The sequence below is a fragment of the Felis catus genome, chromosome X, assembly GCF_018350175.1.
Source record: "Felis catus isolate Fca126 chromosome X, F.catus_Fca126_mat1.0, whole genome shotgun sequence".
NCBI classification, from domain to species: Eukaryota; Metazoa; Chordata; class Mammalia; order Carnivora; family Felidae; genus Felis; species Felis catus.
Genome location: NC_058386.1, coordinates 70,112,523 through 70,127,415, shown reverse-complemented (window position 1 = coordinate 70,127,415; position 14,893 = coordinate 70,112,523). Strand labels below are relative to the sequence as shown.

The following is a 14,893-nucleotide window of genomic DNA, read 5'->3' as shown; positions in this document are numbered from 1 at the left end:
AATATTTATTTTTCCAATCCATGAGCAGGGAATGTCTTTCCATTTGTTTAAATCTTCTTCAATTTCCTTCATAAGCTTTCTATAGTTTTCAGCATACAGATCCTTTACATCTTTGGTTAGATTTATTCCTAGGTATTTTATGCTTCTTGGTGCAATTGTGAATGGGATCAGTTTCTTTATTTGTCTTTCTGTTGCTTCATTGTTAGTGTATAAGAATGCAACTGATTTCTGTACATTGATTTTCTATCCTGCAACTTTGCTGAATTCCTGTATCAGTTCTAGCAGACTTTTGGTGGAGTCTATCGGATTTTCCATGTATAATATCATGTCATCTGCAAAAAGCGAAAGCTTGACTTCATCTTTGCCAATTTTGATGCCTTTGATTTCCTTTTGTTGTCTGATTGCTGATTCTAGAACTTCCAGCACTATGTTAAACATCAGCGGTGAGAGTGGGCATCCCTCTCGTGTTCCTGATCTCAGGGAAAAAGCTCTCAGTTTTTCCCCGTTGAGGATGATGATAGCTGTGGGCTTTTCATAAATGGCTTTTATGATCTTTAAGTATGTTCCTTCTATCCCGACTTTCTCAAGGGTTTTTATTAAGAAAGGGTGCTGGATTTTGTCAAAGGCCTTTTCTGCATCGATTGACAGGATCATATGGTTCTTCTCTTTTTTTTTGTTACTGTGATGTATCACGTTGATTGATTTGCGAATGTTGAACCAGCCCTGCATCCCAGGAATGAATCCCACTTGATCATGGTGAATCATTCTTTTTATATGCTGTTGAATTCGATTTGCTAGTATCTTATTGAGAATTTTTGCATCCATATTCATCAGGGATATTGGCCTGTAGTTCTCTTTTCTTACTGGGTCTCTGTCTGGTTTAGGAATCAAAGTAATACTGGCTTCATAGAATGAGTCTGGAAGTTTTCCTTCCCTTTCTATTTCTTGGAATAGCTTGAGAAGGATCGGTATTATCTCTGCTTTAAAGGTCTGGTAGAACTCCCCTGGGAAGCCATCTGGTCCTGGACTCTTATTTGTTGGGAGATTTTTGATAACCGATTCAATTTCTTTACTGGTTATGGGTCTGTTCAAGCTTTCTATTTCCTCCTGATTGAGTTTTGGAAGAGTGTGGGTGTTCAGGAATTTGTCCATTTCTTCCAGGTTGTCCAATTTGTTGGCATATAATTTTTCATAGTATTCCCTGATAATTGTTTGTATCTCTGAGGGATTGGTTGTAATATTTCCTTTGTCAGTCATGATTTCATCTATTTGGGTCATCTCCCTTTTCTTTTTGACAAGCTTGGCTAGAGGTTTGTCAATTTTGTTAATTTTTTCAAAAAACCAACTCTTGGTTTCATTGATCTGCTCTAGAGTTTTTTTAGATTCCATATTGTTTATTTCTGCTCTGATCTTTATGATTTCTCTTCTTCTGCTGGGTTTAGGCTGCCTTTGCTGTTCTGCTTCTAGTTCCTTTAGGTGTGCTGTTAGATTTTGTATTTGGGATTTTTCTTGTTTCTTGAGATAGGCCTGGATTGCAATGTATTTTCCTCTCAGGACTGCCTTCGCTGCGTCCCAAAGCGTTTGGATTGTTGTATTTTCATTTTTGTTTGTTTCCATATATTTTTTAATTTCTTCTATAATTGCCTGGTTGACCCACTCATTTGTTAGTAGGGTGTTCTTTAACCTCCGTGCTTTTGGAGGTTTTCCAGACTTTTTTCTGTGGTTGATTTCGAGCTTCATAGCATTGTGGTCTGAAAGTATGCCTGGTATCATTTCAATTCTTGTAAACTTATGAAGGGCTGTTTTGTGACCCAGTATATGATCTATCTTGGAGAATGTTCCATGTGCACTTGAAAAGAAAGTATATTCTGTTGCTTTGGGATGCAGAGTTCTAAATATATCTGTCAAGTCCATCTGATCCAATGTCTCATTCAGGGCCCTTGTTTCTTTATTGACCGTGTGTCTAGATGATCTATCCATTTCTGTAAGTGGGGTGTTAAAGTCCCCTGCAATGACCACATTCTTATCAATAAGGTTGCTTATGTTTATGAGTAATTGTTTTATATATTTGGGGGCTCCGGTATTCGGCGCATAGACATTTATAATTGTTAGCTCTTCCTGATGGATAGACCCTGTAACTATTATATAATGTCCTTCTTCATCTCTTGTTACAGCCTTTAATTTAAAGTCTAGTTTGTCTGATATAAGTATGGCTACTCCAGCTTTCTTTTGGCTTCCAGTCGCATGATCAATAGTTCACCATCCCCTCACTCTCAATCTAAAGGTGTCCTCAGGTCTAAAATGAGTCTTTTGTAGACAACAAATAGATGGGTATTGTTTTTTTATCCATTCTGATACCCTGTGTCTTTTGGTTGGTGCATTTAATCCATTTACATTCAGTGTTATTATAGAAAGATACGGGTTTAGAGTCATTGTGATGTCTGTATGTTTTATGCTTGTAGTGATGTCTCTGGGACTTTGTCTCACAGGGTCCCCCTTAGGATCTCTTGTAGGGCTGGTTTAGTGGTGGCAAATTCCTTCAGTTTTTGTTTGTTTGGGAAGACCTTTATCTCTCTTTCTATTCTAAATGACAGACTTGCTGGATAAAAAATTCTCGGCTGCATATTTTTTCTGTCTAGCACCCTGAAAATCTCGTGCCAATTCTTTCTGGCCTGCCAAGTTTCAAAAGAGAGATCAGTCACGAGTCTTATAGGTCTCCCTTTATATGTGAGGGCACGTTTACCCCTTGCTGCTTTCAGAATTTTCTCTTTATCCTTGTATTTTGCCAGTTTCACTATGATATGTCGTGCAGAAGATCGATTCAAGTTACGTCTGAAGGGAGTTCTCTGTGCCTCTTGGGTTTCAATGCCTTTTTCCTTCCCCAGTTCATGGAAGTTCTCAGCTATAATTTCTTCAAGTACCCCTTCAGCACCTTTCCCTCTCTCTTCCTCCTCTGGGATACCAATTATGCATATATTATTTCTTTTTAGTGTATCACTTAGTTCTCTAATTTTCCCCTCATACTCCTGGCTTTTTTTATCTCTCTTTTTCTCAGCTTCCTCTTTTTCCATAACTTTATCTTCTAGTTCATCTATTCTCTCCTCTGCCTCTTCAAGCTGAGCTGTGGTGGTTTCCATTTTGTTATGCATTTCGTTTAAAGCGTTTTTCAGCTCCTCGTGACTGTTCCTTAGTCCCTTGATCTCTGTAGCAAGAGATTCTCTGCTGTCCTGTATACTGTTTTCAAGCCCAGCGATTAATTTTATGACTATTATTCTAAATTCACTTTCTGTTGTATTTTTAAATCCTTTTTGATCAGCTCATTAGCTGTTATTTCCTGGAGATTCTTCTGAGGGGAATTCTTCCGCTTGGTCATTTTGGATAGTCCCTGGCATGGTGAGGACCTGCAGGGCACTTCCCCTGTGCTGTGGTGTATAACTGGAGTTGGTGGGTGGGGCCACAGTCAGACCTGATGTCTGCTCCCAGCCCACCGCTGGGGCCACAGTCAGACTGGTGTGTGCCTTCTCTTCCCCTCTCCTAGGGGCGGGATTCACTGTGGGGTGGTGTGGCCCGTCTGGGCTACTTGCACACTGCCAGGCTTGTGATGCTGGGGATCTGGCGTATTAGCTGGGGTGGGTAGGCAAGGTGCACAGGGCAAGAGGAGCAGGCTTAGATCGCTTCTCCTTAGGTGATCCACTTCAGGAGGGGCCCTGTGGCAGCAGGAGGGAGTCAGATCCGCTGCTGGAGGTTTGGCTCCGCAGAAGCACAGAGTTGGGTGTTTGTGTGGAGCTAGCAAGTTCCCTGGCAGGAACTGGTTCTCTTTGGGATTTTGGCTGGGGAATGGGCGGGGGAGATGGCGCTGGCGAGCACCTTTGTTCCCCACCAAACTGAGCTCTGTCGTCAAGGGGCTCAGCAGCTCTCCCTCCCTTTGTCCTCCAGCCTTCTCGCTTTCAGAGCAGAGCTGTTCACTTATGACCTCCCAGACGTTAAGTCACGCTTGTTGTGGGAACACAGTCCGTCAGGCCCCTCCGCTTTTGCAAGCCAGACTCGGGGGCTCGGCTTGGCCGACGAGCTGCCCCTCCGCCCCGGCTCCCTCCCGCCAGTCCATGGAGCGTGCACCGCCTCGCCGCCCTTCCTACCCTCTTCCGTGGGCCTCTTGTCTGTGCTTGGCCCCCTGGCGACTCTGTTCTGCTAATCCTCTGGCGGTTTTCTGGGTTATTTAGGCAGGTGTAGGTGGAATCTAAGTGATCAGCAGGACGCGCGGTGAGCCCTGCGTCCTCCTAAGCCGCCATCTTGCAAACCTCTGAAGCATCATCTCCCTTTTCTTAATGAGAAGCCTGGCTAGAAGTTTATCAATTTTGGTTTTTTTTTTTTTTTTTCAAAAAAAACATCTCTTGTTTGCATTGATCTGCTCTACAATTTTTTTTAGACTCTATATTGTTTATTTCTGCTCTATTCTTTATTATTTCTCTTCTGCTGGCTTTGGGGTGTCTTTGCCATTCTGCTTCTCTTTAGGTGTGCTATTAGATTTTGTATTTGAAATTTTTCTTGTTTCTGGAGTTAGGCTTGGATTGCAATGTAATTTCCTCTCAGGTCTGCCTTCACTGTATCCCAAAGCATTTGGATTGTTGTATTTTCCTTTTCATTTTTTCCCTTATATTTTCAATTTCTTCTCTAATTGCCTGGTTGACCAATTCATTCTTTAGTAGGGTGTTCTTTAACCTTCATGCTTTTGGAGGTTTTCCAGACTTTTTCCTGTGGTTGATTTGAAGTTTCATAACATTGTGGTCTGAAAGTGTGCATGGTATGATCTCAATTCTTGTATACTTATGAAGGGCTGTTTTGTGACCCGGCGTTTGATCTCTCTTGGAGAATGTTCCATGTGCACTTGAGAAGAAAGGATATTCTGTTGCTTTGGGATGCAGAGTTCTAAATATATCTGTCAAGTCCATCTGATCCAATGTATCATTCAGGGCCCTTGTTTCTTTATGGAACCTGTGTCTAGATGATCTATCCATTGTTGTAAGTGGGGTATTAAAGTCCCCTGCAATTACCACATTCTTATCAATAAGGTTGCTTATGTTTGTGAGTAATTGTTTTATATATTTGGGGGCTCCTGTATTCGGCGCATAAACATTAATAATTGTTAGCTCTTCCTGATGGATAGACCCTGTAATTATTATATGATGTCCTTCTTCATCTCTTCTTACAGCCTTTAATTTAAAGTCTAGTTTGTCTGATATAAGTATGGCTACTCAGCTGTCTTTTTTTTTTCTTCAATATATGAAATTTATTGTCAAATTGGTTTCCATACAACACCCAGTGCTCATCCCAAAAGGTGCCCTCCTCAATACCCATCACCCACCCTCCCCTCCCTCCCACCCCCCATCAACCCTCAGTTTGTTCTCAGTTTTTAACAGTTTCCTATGCTTTGGCTCTCTCCCACTCTAACCTCTTTTTTTCCCCCTTCCCCTTCCCCATGGGTGTCTGTTAAGTTTCTCAGGATCCACATAAGAGTGAAACCATATGGTATCTGTCTTTCTCTGTATGGCTTATTTCACTTAGCATCACACTCTCCAGTTCCATCCACGTTGCTACAAAAGGCCATATTTCATTCTTTCTCATGGCCACGTTGTATTCCATTGTGTATATAAACCACAATTTCTTTATCCATTTATCAGCTGATGGACATTTAGGCTCTTTCCATAATTTGGCTATTGTTGAGAGTGCTGCTATGAACATTGGGGTACAAGTGCCCCTATGCATCAGTACTCCTGTATCCTTTGGATAAATTCCTAGCAGTGCTATTGCTGGGTCATAGGGTAGGTCTATTCTTAATTTTCTGAGGAACCTCCACACTGCTTTCCAGAGCGGCTGCACCAATTTGCATTCCCAGCAGCAGTGCAAGAGGGTTCCCGTTTCTCCACATCCTCTCCAGCATCTATAGTCTCCTGATTTGTTCATTTTGGCTACTCTGACTGGCGTGAGGTGATATCTGAGTGTGGTTTTGATTTGTATTTCCCTGATGAGGAGCGACGCTGAACATCTTTTCATGGGCCTGTTGGCCATCTGGATGTCTTCTTTAGAGAAGTGTCTATTCATGTTTTCTGCCCATTTCTTCACTGGGTTATTTGTTTTTCGGGTGTGGAGTTTGGTGAGCTCTTTATAGATTTTGGATACTAGCCCTTTGTCTGATATGTCATTTGCAAATATCTTTTCCCATTCCGTTGGTTGCTTTTTAGTTTTGTTGGTGGTTTCCTTTGCTGTACAGAAGCTTTTTATCTTCATAAGGTCCCAGTAATTCATTTTTGCTTTTATTTCCCTTGCCTTTGGGGATGTGTCGAGTAAGAGATTGCTACGGCTGAGGTCAGAGAGGTCTTTTCCTGCTTTCTCCTCTAGAGTTTTGATGGTTTCTGTCTCACATTCAGGTCCTTTATCCATTTTGAGTTTATTTTTGTGAATGGTGTGAGAAAGTGGTCTAGTTTCAACCTTCTGCATGTTGCTGTCCAGTTCTCCCAGCACCATTTGTTAAAGAGACTGTCTTTTTTCCATTAGATGTTCTTTCCTGCTTTGTCAAAGATGAGTTGTCATAACTTGTGTTGGTGGGCATGACCGCAGACAGACCTGATATCTGCCCACAGCCCACTGCTGGGGCCACAGTGAGACTGGTGTGTACCTTATCTTCCCCTCTCCCAGGGGCAGAACTCACTGTGGAGTGGTGTGGCCCCTGTCTGGGCTACTTGCACACTGCCAGGCTTGTGGTGCTGCTTCTATGGGATCTGGTGTATTAGCCGGGGTGGATCCAGAAGGTGCACAGGGGTGGGAGAGGCAGGCTCAGCTCGCTTTGCCTTCAGTGGTCCCCTGCGTGAGTGGCCCTGCAGCACTGGGAGGGAGGCAGGCCCATCGGAGGGATGGATCCGCAGAAGCACAGCATTGGGCAGTTGTGCGATGCAAGTTCAGTGATGGGAACTGGTTCCTTTGGAATTTTGGCTGGGGGATGGGAGAGGGAGATGGCTGTTTCCAGTGCCTTTGTTCCCCGTCAGAGCTGAGCTCTGTCTTCCAGGGCCCAACAACTCTCCCTCCTGGTGTTCTGTTGCCCTCCCTACTCTCTGAGAGCAGAGCTGTTTACTTTTAACATTCCAGATGTTAAGTCCCGCTGGCTGTCAGAACTCACGGAGTCTGGCCCCTCCGCTTTTGCAAACAAGGCTTCAGCGGCTCTGCCTTGCGTGGTGGGGTTCCCCTCCACTGCTCTGGCTCCCTCCCACCAGTCCATGTAGCATGCATTGCCTCTCCGCCCTTCATATCCTCTTCTGTGTTCCTTTTGTCTATGCTTCACTCCTGAGAGTCCTTTTTGCTAGCCTTCTGGTGGTTTTCTGGGTTATTTACACAGATGTGGATGGAATATAAGCAATCAGCAGGACGAGGTGAGCCAGGTGTCTTCCTATGCTGCCATCTTCCCCTCTGAGTCCCCCAGGAATCACCATCTTCAGTTGTGTTTTTTAAAAATGCACACGATGGTTTGGAAATGCACGGGAACTGCTGCTGGATCTTCCTGTCCTCTGTGAGGACCCAGTGCGTGGTGGTGAAGGCCCCTCGAGCTGCCACACTCAGCAAGGTGGAAAGACTCAAATGTTTATTTTTGAGAGATAGATAGCGTGAACAGGGGAGGGGCAGAGAGAGAGGGAGACACATAATCCAAAGCAGGCTCCAGGCTCCGAGCTGTCAGCACAGAGCCCAACACAGCCCTCAAACTCACAAACTGCGAGATCATGACCTTAGCTGAAGTTGGATGCTTAATCACCTGAGCCACCCAGGCACCCCCAAAAAGCAATTATAATTTGAGGACACTTTATATTTGCCTCTTTTGCCAGAACTAAGTCTGCCTCATTGAGTCTTTCATTTCATGAGCAGTATTAATTTTTCACTGCTGTCTGTGGCATGAATTATTCATTCAGGATCAAGACTTATGGCAAAATCTCTTGACTTAGCAGCAGCATCTCTTTCTCCTTTGCTTTATTATCATCAGATTCACTGTCAGATATTTTCTTTGTGTACCATATTTTTCTTTGTCAGCTTTTTGATAATTAAGAAATGCTTTGGGGCGCCTGGGTGACTCAGTCTATCAAGTGTCCAATATTGGCTCAGGTCATGATCTCACGGTTTGTGAGTTTGAGCCCGGCATAAGGCTTTGTGCTGACAGCTCAGAGCCTGGAGCTTGCTTTGGATTCTGTGTCTCGCTCTCTCTCTGCCTCTCTCACACTCTGTCTCTCAGTCTATCAAAAATAAATAAACATTATTGTTTTTAAAAAAGATGTTTCAATTAACTCTGGACTATCTAAATTTTATTCAGGTTTCCAAGTATTATTAGCATCTGTAAGTCCTTTACACTTCAGGAAATACTCCATCTTCCCTTTCACTATACATTGGTTCAGTACTTTTTCCACCAAACTTCTTCTGGGTATGCCTCTTCTACTTTTTTATTCTTTCCATTCTGTTTCTTTCCCATTTTTTGCAATGTAGTTTTATTGGAAGCCATTATTAAAAGTTTTTCTTTAAATTGTAGTTAGTTATCACACAGTGTAATATTAGTTTCATGGGGAAAATACAGTGATTCAACACTCATGTACAACACCTGGTGCTCATCACAAGTGCATTCCTTAATACCCATCACATATTTAACCCATTTTCCCACTTACTCCCCTTCTGGTATCCATCAGTTTGTTGTCTATAATTAAGAGTCTGTTTCTTGGTTTGCCTCTCTCTTTTCCCTTTGCTTGTTTGTTTTGTTTCTTAAATTCCACATGTGAGTGAAATCATATGGAAAAGCATTCCATGTTCATGGATTGGAAGCACAAATATTGTTAAAATGTCTGTATTACCCAAAGAAATATACACATTTAATGTAATCCTTACTAAAATTCCACCAGCATTTTTCCCAAAGCTTGAACATACAATCCTAAAATTTTTATGGAACCACAAAGGACCCCAAATAGCCAAAGCAATCCTTAAAAAGCAAAGCAAAGCAGGAGGCATCATAATTCTGGACTTCAAGGTATATTACAAAGCTGTAGTGATCAATACAGTATGATACTGGCACAAAAACAGACACATAGATAAATGGAACAGAATAGGAAACCCAGAAATGAACCCACATCTATATGGTCAATTAATCTTTGATAGAGAAGGAAAGAAAGTCCAATGGAAAAAAGTCTCTTCAACAAATGGTGCTGGCAAAACTGGACAGTAACATGTAAAAGAACAAAAATGGACCACTTTCTTACATCATACAGAAAAATAAATTGAAAATGGATGAAAGACCTAAATGTGGGACCAGAAACCATCAAAAACCTAGAGGAGAACACAGGCAGTAACTTCTTTGAAATCTGCTGTGCAACTTCTTACTGGACACGTCTCCACAGGTGAGGGAAACAAAAGCAAAAATAAACTATCAGGACTTCATCCAAATAAAAACCTGAACAGTGAAGGAAACAGTCAACAAAACTAAAAGACAACTTAAAGAATGGGAGAATAGGTTTGCAAATGACATATATGATGAAGGGTTACTATCCAAAATATACAAAAACTTGTCAAACTCAATACCTAAAAACCAATCCATTTAAAAAGTGGGCAGAATACATGAATAGACATTTTTCCAAAAAAGACATGCAGATGGTTAACAGATATATGAAAAGCTGCTCAACAATGCTCATCATCAGGGAAATACAAATCAAAACTATAATGAGACATCATATCACACCTGTTAGAATTGCTAATGAACAACACAGGAAACAACAGGTGTTGGTGAGGATGTGGAGAAAAGGGAAACTTCTTACACTGTTGGTGAGAATGCAAATGGATATAGCCACTCTGGAAAACAGTATTAAGGTTCCTCAAAAAGTTAAAAATATCACTATCCAAGGTCAAGCAATTGTACTACTAGGTATTTACCCAAAGGACACAAAATACTAATTCACAGGGATACATACACCAGAATGTTTATAGCAGCATTATCAACAATAACCAAATTTTGGAAAGAGTTCAAATGTCCATTGACTAATAAATGGATAAAGAAGATGTGGTATATATATATATATATGCAATGGAATATTACTCAGCCATAAAAAATGAATGAAATCTTGCCATTTGCCAACAATGTGAGAGTATTATGCTATGTGAAATAAGAGAAAGAAAAATACCATGGAATTTTACTCATATGCAGAATTTAAGAAAATAAATAAGCATAGGGGAAAAAAGGAAAGGGAAACCAAGAAACTGACTCTTAACTATACAGATGAAACTGATGGCTACTGGAGAGGAAGAGGGCATAGGGAGGATGGGTTAAACAGATGATGGGTATTAAGGAGGACACTTGTGATAAGCACCTGGTGTTGTATGTATGTGATGAATCACTAAATTCTATACCTGAAACTGATATTGCACTGTATGTATGTTAACTAGCTGGAATTGAAATAAAAACTTGGAAAATAATTAGAACTACCCTAGGATCCCGCAACTTCACTACTGGGTATTTACAAAAAGGAGACAAAAATACAAATTCAAAGGAATACATGCACCCCAGTGTTTTATAGCAGCATTATCAACAATCACCAAATTATGGAAAGAGCCAAAATGTCCATTAACTGATGAATGGATACAGAAGATATGGGGTGTGTGTGTATATATATATATATATATATATATATATAAAGAATATTACCCAGCCATTAAAAAGAATGAAATCTTGCCATGTGTAATGACATGGATAGAGCTAGGGAGTATTATTCTAAGTGAAATACGTCAGAGAACAACAAATACCATTTTTAATTGCAGACTCGAATAGCTATTATCCACCATCTCCAAGCTGTTCCAGTCTCCAGTCTGCAGTGTTTTTGGCCCTGTAAGCCTCAAGCTCCAGCCACATCAGAGGGGGTTGGGGGTGGGGAGCTGTTCTGGGTTGGTGCCAACAGGTGTGGATGGTAAGGGGTGTGGGTGGGATTACAACGTTATTTTGTTGGGTGGATAAAAACACTGTCAGTAGTCAAAAAAAAAAGAAGTGTTTGTTAATTTCTTTAGTGTTAGGCATAGATTTAGAAATTAAATATGAAGATAGTAAAAAGACAGCAGTGCTTTTACTGAGAGTTCTTCCATTTACCGAATTTTCATGATTCTCAATTTTTAATAAATGTTTATTTAAATTTTTTTATGTTTATTTATTTTTGAGAGAGAGAGAGAGTGTGAGCATCAGTGGGGGAGGGGCAGAGAGAATGGGAGAGACAGAATCTAAAGCAGGCTCCAGGCTCTGAGCTGTCAGCACAGAGCCCGATATGGGGCTCAAACTCACAAATTGTAAGATCATGACGTGAGGCAAAGTCGAACGCTTAACTGACTGAGCCACCCAGGTGTCCCTTTAGTAAATGTTTAAAAAAAAAATTGATAAGCTTATAATTTTGTTATATAGAAATCAGAACACTTATATAATTGAGGTTTTTTTTTTAGTTTTTCTTACTAATGATATTTCAAAATACCTTACTTTTAAAAACTACACAAGAGGGCTGATATCACTAAAACTGGAGTAGTAAAAAGGCACTACAGGACTCCATGCCTCTGCAAAGCAAGTCATGAGGTAGCAAAAGCTATTAAAATCAACTTCTTCAGAAATACGGAATCAATGAATGGATAAAGAAACTGTGGTTTAGGGGCGCCTGGGTGGCCCAGTCGGTTAAGCGGCTGACTTCGGCTCAGGTCATGATTTCGCGGTCCGTGAGTTTGAGCCCCGCGTCGGGCTCTGTGCTGACAGCTCGGTGCCTGGAGCCTGTTTCAGATTCTGTGTCTCCCTCTCTCTCTCTGACCCTCACCCATTCATGCTTTGTCTCTCTCTGTCTCAAAAATAAATAAACGTTAAAAAAATTAAAAAAAAAAGAAATTGTGGTTTATATACACAATGGAATACTACGTGGCAATGAGAAAGAATGAAATATGGCCTTTTGTAGCAACGTGGATGGAGCGGGAGAGTGTGATGCTAAGTGAAATAAGCCATACAGAGAAAGACAGATACCATATGTTTTCACTCTTATGTGGATCCTGAGAAACTTAACAGAAGTCCATGGGGGAGGGAAAAAAAAAAGAGGTTAGTGTGGGAGAGATCCAAAGCATAAGAGACTCTTAAAAACTGAGAACAAACTGAGGGTTGATGGGGGGGTGGGTTGGAGGGAGGGGAGAGTGGGTGATGGGTAGTGAGGAGGGCACCTTTTGGGATGAACATTGGGTGTTGTATGGAAACCAATTTGACAATAAATTTCATATTAAAAAATAGTGGGGAAAAAAAGAAATAGACAGCAGGCAGGATTTGGCCTACAGGCGATAGTTTGCCTTTTCCTTTTATAAAAAGTTACACTTTATTTGGGATACATTAGCCCTTACTAAATTAGTATGCCATATGTGCTTCTGCATCATTACTCTTTTATTATTAACAAAGAAAGCACTAAATGTGAATGTGATTTCTTCAAATAAAAAACCAGATTAAACTAGTAAAAAAAAATAGAAATACGGAATAAAAAACTTACAAAAATCAAAACAAAGCTTGATGAAGAAAGCTGTTGCTTTGTAATAAAAAGTGCCGTGGCATTTAAACTGCTCAGTTATCTTCCATACTGCAGATCAATGGTGACAATGAGGATGACAGCCTTCACTGACAGTGAAAGTTGCTATTATGAGAGGGAGCAAGATATTTAGTATTTTTACAGAGTTGTAGCTGTGAGTTTCAACTTGTCTGTTGGCTCCCTGATGGATTGCTGCAAGAACTTCATTTTTCCTTGCCCAACTTGGAGCATTCCCATGGCTGAGGAGCGTCCTGGATAGATTTTACTAAAAGCATTTAAAGAAACAAGCATTGTCCACAGCAACCAGGGTCAAGGGACAACAGTTTGAATAAGCAATAGACAGAATTAAAAAGACCTGAGAAGGAAGAAAGTTATAAAAGAGGGTACAAAGGTGGAATAAAGATTTTTTTAAGTTTATTTACTTATTTTGAGGGAAAGAGACAGAGGCAAAGAGAGATGGAGACAGAATCCTAAGCAGGCTCCAGACTGTCAGTGCAGAGCCTGACACAGGGCTTAAACTCACAAACTGGTGAGATCATGACCTGGGCCGAAATTGAGTTGGGTGCTTAACCAACTGAGTCACTTAGGTACTCCAAGACTTTTAGCACTAACAAATATACTTGAGAATTAAAAATGCTACATTCAGGTTCCAGTCCAAGATGACAATGTAGAAAGACCCTGAATTCATCTCCTTCATGGAACACATCAAATTGCACATGTGTATAGAATAATTCCTCCTGAAGAACTGTGGGCTGACTAAACAGCTTCTGTACAACAAAAGATAGAGAGGCACAAAGAACATCAAGAAAGATGGAGACATGGTAACAGAGAAAACCCCCACCCTCCACTCTGGGAACTGTAGTGGGGAGTGATAGTAATGAGGGACTGGGAACAGACTCCTCTATCCTTGGGCATAGAAAAAAAAACTGCAATTAAAAGAGCAACTAACATATAAGAGACAACTCCAGAACTCCACAAAACAGCTAGAAGAACTGTTGAAAAGTTCTCTGGGTCATAGGGACTGGAGAATTACAGGTTTACATTCCCTTTCCACCTTAAAAGTGCATGCCTGAACAGGGTATGGATGCCATAACTGGATTGCCACCTCAGTGAGTCCAGGGTTCACAAACTCACACCAGCTCTGGCTGCGCTGGGCAAAAGGGCAGAGGAGCTATGGGAATGGTCAGAGAAACCAGCTTACCACGTCAGCAAGTCCCAGGTCTGCAAGTCCATACCAGTCCCAGCTGGGCCCATGACTGAATGAATGAATGAGTGAGTGAGTGAATAAAGCTGTTTTTTTTCTTGACTTTTTTTCTTTTCTCTTTCCCCTTTTTTTCTCTTATTTCAAAAGCCACAGTTTAAAACAGCCACTAGCATATAAAAAAGGCAGAACTAGAATTCTGCCAAATGGCTGGAGGAGCTACTGGAACTTTCTTCAGGTGGGAAGGCCTTATGGAAATGGCCTACACTCCCCCTTACCTTGAAAGTACAGTGCATAGTCCGGGTGCCCTAATCTGCCTGCCACCTCTGTGGCCCATAGCCAATACCAGCCCCAGTTACCTCACCAAAGTTACCACAGAGAGGTTGGTGTATGCCAGGACACTCCTGGCTAGTGCTCACTACAACCTCAGCCTTTGCATCAAGGTGACACAGGTGTAAAGCACTGTGGAAAACTTCAGGCCCACAACATTTTGGCCTTAGACAGCTTGCTAGGGCACTCCTCATGCAGAGTGCTCTGGAACATCTTAGACATCTGTTTCATATCCAGCCACCCTGCTAAAGTGCTCTCTGCACAAAATACTCTGGGAATCCTTGACCTGTGCTTGCATTAGTTTCAGTGACCCCCACCAGGGCACCCTGTGTGAAAAGACCCCAAGAACACACCTGGCCATAACAGCCTTATCTCCAGTTACCAGGACAAGGCACGCCTGTGCTAAACAACTTGTGACATCCCAGGTTCTACTCGACTTAACTTCAGCTATCCGGTCAGAACACATTTTGTTCATGGATTCTAGGGACCCCACCAGCCCATGCTGATTTAGCTTCAGCTTTCCTATCAGGGTACCTCCCTAGAAACTCCAAAACTGTACCCTGGAATGGCTTCTGTCACCCCTTAAGGGTACCCTCTGTGTGGAGAGTCTTGGAACACCCTGGTTTGTATCCACATCAGCATCAGATACTGTATCCAGGTACTCTATATGCATAGAGCCTGTGGACCCCCATCTTGCACCCACTTTAGTTTCAGCTATTCTGCCAGGGTGTCCTCTGTACAAATAGCTCAGGAACATCCCAGCTTA

The 14,893-nt window shown here is 41.6% G+C and overlaps 1 protein-coding gene and 1 pseudogene across 3 annotated transcripts in view; both read right to left on the bottom strand.

Moving 5' to 3' along the window:
• LOC109496332 overlaps positions 1-14,893 on the bottom strand; it is a 389,020-nt gene that overhangs the window by 8,985 nt on the left and 365,142 nt on the right. The window lies entirely within an intron of this gene.
• LOC101097795 lies at positions 7,718-8,779 on the bottom strand (annotated as a pseudogene).